Here is a 6,892-nt window from a genome sequence, read left to right as displayed (position 1 = left end):
TGACTACAACATATCTTTTCAAAGCACTTACAAGTGGGGACATGGTGCTTTTCAACCACTGAACGTTGTTCATATAGGGGTTTTTTTGTATTGACTCTTCTTTTGACTGAAATGCAAATCTAGTTTCTTGATCCCATGATACATTTCGAAGTATTAAGTACACAGCTGAAGAAATATGCACCATGAACTAATTAGCCAGTGAAAACCAGCCTATTTTTCTGCTTGTGAATTATCTCAGCAGAATGTGACTTCCACAAATATGGAAGCTTATAAATCCTAACACTTTGCTCATTTACAATGCTAACAAAGAAAGACAAGAATCTTTTGATTTAAAAGTAAAAGAAGGCTGGAGCTGAGGGCTTCCCCAAACCGTTCCAAGGATGCTCAGAGCCCGCAGTGACACTCTGTCCACCTCCGGTGCCGGGGCGAGTACCAAAGACAGCAGGTCTTCTCCATGGCTGCTCAAGCCCGGCAAGCCCTGGCAGGCCACCAGGCTGTGTTCAATTAGTGTGGGAGCAAGACAGAGACAACAGAAAGCTCCTTCTCGTGTCCAACAGGCTCATCAAATCAAATATGTTACATCCGTTGCCCTGGAATCCTAGTGAGCTATTACGTCATGCAGAAGGAAAAATATTCACATTTGGATCATCCAGATGCAAACCCAGGAGCTTATTAGTGAAATTGTGTTTGAAGACATAGAATCACATTCAGTTACATTCTTCTAATGGTTGCCCAACGGCATATCATGCATATTCAGCCTTGAGGTACTCCACTTAAATGTCTTTGCACTGCTCATGAAAACATCAATTCTTCTGTAAAGGCTAAATAAACACGTAATTGCATTTCAGTAATATATTTTTCTCCAAAACAGTTCTTAAAAACACCCACAGATAAACCCATTGCCATTTAAACTGTGTATAAAACATGAGTTTTTATTCAGGGTGAAATCCTGGCCCCAATGAAATCAATGGGAGTTTTGCCATTGACTTCAGTGGGGCCAAGATTTCTCCCTTGATGCACATGATATATTTTTCCTGACATTTAGTATGATGAAACAGCCCTGGTTCTGATTAGCCCAGGGTATAAATAGTATCAGTCATCTAGAGCAAAATTCAAATCAAACCTCAGGCATCTTTGCTGATGCCGCTTTGTTTCAGAGCGCTGTGTACTAGCGAAGAGACCCAAATGGCTATTTGGAGTCAAGGACTTCATCTGAATCACTTTCTGTAGATGTGCATTTAACCATAAATCAATGCATGGGGAGCAAAGGGTTAGTAAACATGGAGGCATCTATTCATATGTCTTGTGACATACATTTTTCCAGCGCAAATTCTTCATTAAAAGAACCCTTGATGTCTCACAGCTTGTTACCAAATTGGGCCTTGACTCTTAATATAATTTAGATGTGTTTAAAATATGCTTCTCAGAAAAGCTGCCTCCACATTTATGAAAACTACATACAATAATATTAGGAAGAAATCTGCTGCTTGTTTTGACAAGTTTTATTTTTTAATATCTTCTGAATGAGCATATGAATATGTTTTAACCTGTTGCTTTATGTTTGAAACAACGGTACTGCAGGAGGAGAGGGACATAGCTGGTCTTCAGAGACCAATAAATTGCTTGCACATGTCACAGCAGAGAAAAAATCTAACCTTTCCCTAAAATTTGGATTTCTTTTTTTACACAAAAGGAGAAAAAAAAAAAAAACAGATGGTGTGATGGATGGTGTCATCAGAAAGCAAAAATAATGGAGAGACAGTGGCCAAGATGAGTAGATGTTAAGCGTAAAGGGAATCATTGTAATCATGCCATTTGCTTTACAGAGTTAATCCATAGTTTCTAGGGCCTAATTGCGTAGTTTCCCTGGCCCACACAATCTGTCCATAGAGCATCTTCCAGACCGCCCCAGCACGGAAGGGAACTCGCCAGCCGGAGGGAGGCCGGCACTCCAGCAGCGGGGAGGTGGGGGCACAGCCCCGCCACGCTTCTTGCCTGTCCCCAACTCCCTCTGATCGCCGCTGCTTCATTATCTGCCTCTGCAACACATGTGGGGCTGTGATATTTCATGAGACATGATAGAGAACAAGGACCTGTTATTTGCCTGCTATTCAGGCAAAACTCCCACTGGCATCTATGAGCCCTTAAATAGTACAGTATGTTGCAAGTGGAATTGTTTATTTTGTTCAGTCAGAGCCGGCTACAGCCAGCTCTCACTACTGACTCAACTACACGAAAACTCACCCTCCTGTCATCCCACACTGCAATGCTCACTGGGCCCAGTTCTGTTTCCACTTAAGTGCTGGAATAAATGGAGTCAAGACAGCTCCACCACCTCCTTCTTCTGAATCCCGGCTCTCTTGAAAAGCAACGAGAGCGCCTGGAAGACGGAGACAGCGGGTCAGACACCACATCGGTGCGAAAGGCAGTGTGATTTACACAGCCCCGTGAGCGAGGGGTGACCTGAGTCACCCTAAAAACCAGCAGATCAAAACCATTGAGCAGCTCAGAGTGAATATTGGCAGCAGGATTTGGTCTCCAGTGGGCCAAACACATACTCTCCTGCTTTGCGCTCCAGTAGCATCCAGGCACAGCTCCTTGCTGTAGCATTATCCCCAGGCATCTGCAAACGCCTAACAGCGGCTGGAATTAGGACTTGTAAGGTATTGTTGCAATTTACTTGGCTTTATAAATTCTCCTTGCAGCCTTATTCACACATACCACTTGGGAATGCTGCATGCAGCAGGTTGTATTCTTGTTTTAGCAGTGTTAAAATTCATCTGGTATCTCATTCTTGCTAAGTGCAGGTAGATACACACTCTTGAGTGAATAGGATATGCTCCACTTGTGAAGTGTAGAAGCAGGTCAATAGACAACTTTCAAAAGGAACCATTTAGGATAATTAAGCAGCACATACACACCAGCAAGAGTTTATTTTGTATTGGAAGGCATGTGGTTAGGGAAACAATAGCAGTTTTTTCCCTGGAGAATGTTAATTAAATTGAACACCCTGGAAAACTGAACTATTCTTACCACAAATCTATAAATCAAACTGTTCTGTTTGCTTAATATAATGCTTTGCTATTCTAGTCACACTGAAGTGGGCCAGCCACACAATGCCAAGATATTTCCATGATGAGCACATTAGAAACACTGATTGACTATAGATCTTATGGATGTAAGGCCAAACCCATATCTCATTTACTCCAGAATAACTAAGATCAAAATCTGGCCCACGCTGTTCAGATTAGTACAGAAATAACATGAAAGGTTTGCGAGCTCTCTAGCACATGCTTTACGTACTTGTTACTTGTACCGCCAAAGTCCCTGGCAGCTCTGGTAATGGCCTAGGACTTTGCTGTGCTAGGTGCTGCACAAATACAGAGCAAAAGCATTTCTCTTTCTGGTTTGCCAAATCGGCTTGAAAAGTACCTGTGAGCAGATGTCCACCTCCCCTACTTAGCGTACTTGAGTGAGAGAGCAACACTCTCTGCCAGAGGGTACCGGAGGTACCAGAGAGTGGTCTACTTGGTCCCCTCTTCCCAGAGGCTAAAGAGGCTCTTTTCGTTAAGAGGTATTTTAACTCTGAAGCCCATATTCCCAGTTTTATGCCTTGGGGCCAATTTTTCAGCTGGCATAAACCAAACTTCCCAACCAGACTGAGACTGGCAGCTGGGGATTTGGCCAGCTCGGTAGCAGTGCCTGAGAACATCTCCTCCAGCAGGGCTCAGTGCTGTGGTGGGACTTCAGCTGCCACTCAGATCTGTATCACAGGTTATGTCAAAAGACACTGCACGCACGGGGACCAGTGCTCGTGTTCTCCTCCGTGCAATACTCTGGGCTGAACCAGAACCTGGTAAAATATTTTCATGGTTCTTTGAGGGGGCTGTGACTCAGGTTCCCATGAAAGGCCCTTGCCTTTCCCATTACATCCAGTTGTCCCTCATTGGAAGACAGGTCATTTTAGTTCCAGCCTGCCAACTTGCTATGTACATCTCACTTAGATGCTAAATAGACTTTAAGTAAGGAAAAGATCAGAAATTTCAGATTCCGAAAGGAGTTTGGCATGTGCTGAGGAAAAGAGTTTAATATCAGGCTCTGTATTCTGCAAAAACAATGCACGTGAGTGAGCGTGTGTCCCTGAGAGAGTGGCAAGCTTTGGGAATGGTCACGTACAGAGGAAAGAAGGAGCCACACCAACCTTCATATGGGTAAATTGCCGGCTGTACAAATCAGCAGCGGATCAGTATCTCTGGAAGAGGTTCTCCTTAAATGGAAATGGTCCAAGAGATGCATTATTGGTAATGGTCTTTGTGGTATACAGCAGATTTTCTGGGCCATGTATGGATCACAGAGCCTGTATCAGTCAGCAGAACAAAAATAAAGTGATCTAGACTCAAATAGGCGTAGGCATGTAGAAGCAGGAGGGCATAATTATACCCTGAGCACCTTAAACTCACCAGTGGCACATCTGCTGTGCCGTCAGCTGAAAGGGCTCACACTAAAGCATCGCCTGCACGGCATCCCAGCAGTGAACGTAAAGGCTCCTGGCACCAGTCATGAGACAAGGCAGCCCCATTTATTGCAATGTGTAAGTCCTGTTTAGTGAAAAATCAAAAAAGGCAACTTCTTCCACCAGTCTCAGCATGACAGCTAAAAGCTTTGCACAATTTTCTGCATCCTTTTCCAAGCAAAGCTCACTTGCTGACTTTCAGTCATTCCTCATCCCTGGGCCAGAAGTGGAAAGGTTTCCAACGTTTGACCTGATGGTTCCATTCAGAAGAGCAATCTTATCTTGGATTAATAACTCTGCGGTAGCAATGGATAGACAGGGAAGGACAGAACAGTATTTTGTGTCACCCTAAAAAACTAAGTGCGCCAGTGTGGAACAAGGGCTATAAATATGTGCACAGCTCTTTCACAAGCTACTCATTTGCATTTATAAAATAAAATGTAAAACCTTTATTTTAGAGCATGTAGATTTACTGGTCCTTAATGTCTAGCCCAAATGTGCTACATGTACCCACTGGAATGGTTTAGCTGCTACTGGGTTGCAGTTCTGTCTTGTAAAAAAAGACAGCTCGTCAGCATCAAAAGAGTGTCATGAGTTGAACGTAGCTGGAACTTTCCAAAACATGTAATTTAGCCTTTTTAAGGAAGTTATTTTTAATTCTGTCATGTATTAATGTTTTGGGCTTTCTCACAAGATTTGCAGAAGTCTGTTATATTAAGGGAAAGGTCTGGTATAAATCACAGTTGTTCAGCCAGCCACTGGTCACGTTACAGGAAAAAATGAAGACTTCTTTCATTCTCACGTTTGACCCCTCCAACATTGTATTGCCCCTACTAATGAGCTGAACATTTTTGCTGATTTGTTATATGTAGCAAATATAGAAGCAATGAAACCCATCTGTGTAATTTATTTATTGATTTGGACTTGAATCCAAGTGTGTTCTAAGTAGCTCTTGTCTGTGTGCATGTGAGAGAGCGAGAGAACAGCTCATCAGCAATGAAAAAAGTCTTAAACTTACCTGCTTGAAATATTTGTGAATAATAGAAAATACTCTGAATCTTCTGGTGTGGGACCCAGCAGCCATTTCAGAAACGGTGATGGTTTCTGTTGACTAAAGGCCACCAGTCTGAGCCCTATATTTGTGGTAAGATCACAAAGGTCTTTTTTTAGGGAGGTGTCCTGATAACCCTTTCAGTTAAAAAAACGAATCAAGGAAGATGGGCAGGCCGCAATAAAATGAAGTAAACTCAAACACACTTTATGTTCCCTGCTCAGTGCTGAAAGCTATCGTGACTGTAGTTCTGTGGGTCCCGTCTGACTGCCACTTTCTGTGAAACAATTTTAGTTTGAAGGGAGTCGTGGTTTCTACCCCGAGCTCTTAAAAACACCGCTGATTCCAAGTCGCCCGTTAAAAATCTGTTTTCCTTTAAGCCACCCAAGGGCCTATCTCTTCCTTCAGACGCAAAGTAACCTTGTGAAGGAATTGTTATTAAACAGTTGGTTTCAGCCTGCTTAAGTTTCTTTTTCACACCTCCAGCCACTGTGGATGTTTGGTCCAGGATCCAAGGGTTGTACAAAGCCTTCACCCAAACAGTCCCGCCTGCCCGAGCGGGACAGCAGCTCCTTCCCCTCTTTAGTATGAACGAAGGAGGGAGGTTTATGTGAGCCAAGTTTCTGGAGGGGTGAAGGCCTGCATGCACCTCCCAAACTTTCCGATCACACAGCCGCTTTCTGGCCGGAAATTTTCTGGCCGGCAGAGCCGCTGAACGATGCTCCCTGCTCTGCAGAGACCCTCTGGTTCTTCTTTCCAACAGTCTGGTGCCAAACCTCATGTGATCCAGATGAAGGGGAGAAAAAGATTAAAAAAAAACCTGGGAGAACAAATTAAGCCACGGACAATATATTACACTCAGCAAAAGGTGTAACAGTCTGATTGAATGGAGATGGGGTTCCCCCAGAAACCCTTCTTTCTTGACGGGTTGAACATTAACAAGCTGACCAAATCTAAGTCAAAGACTTTTTCTCCATTCTGCAGCTTTTTTTTTCCTCCGGCTGAGTGGTGGTGGCAACAGATTAACAGGTCACCGGACTGGGTCTGAGAATTGCTGCCAATTACCTCGTCTCTGCTTGTTGCACCACAGCCTAATGGCATCATTTAACATGCACTTCTCTCCCAACACCCCAGCTGGTGACACCCAATAAAAAGCGTGATTGATAGATAAGGCTGCCTGGGGACGTCCGGGGGGGAGCGGGGCTCATCGTTTTGGAGGTGAGCGGCCTTTCCCCTTCCTGTTCGCTTCTTCCCCACCCAGAGGTGACCAAGAGCCGGCTGGGGGCCAGGCCATCCGGCCGGGGAGAGCGGGGCGAAGCGGGGCCGAG

Source organism: Egretta garzetta, unplaced genomic scaffold (genome assembly GCF_000687185.1).
Source record: "Egretta garzetta isolate BGI_Z169 unplaced genomic scaffold, ASM68718v1 scaffold486, whole genome shotgun sequence".
NCBI classification, from domain to species: domain Eukaryota; kingdom Metazoa; phylum Chordata; class Aves; order Pelecaniformes; family Ardeidae; genus Egretta; species Egretta garzetta.
The sequence above is the reverse complement of the archived record's forward strand: the minus strand, read 5'-3'. Positions refer to the sequence as shown.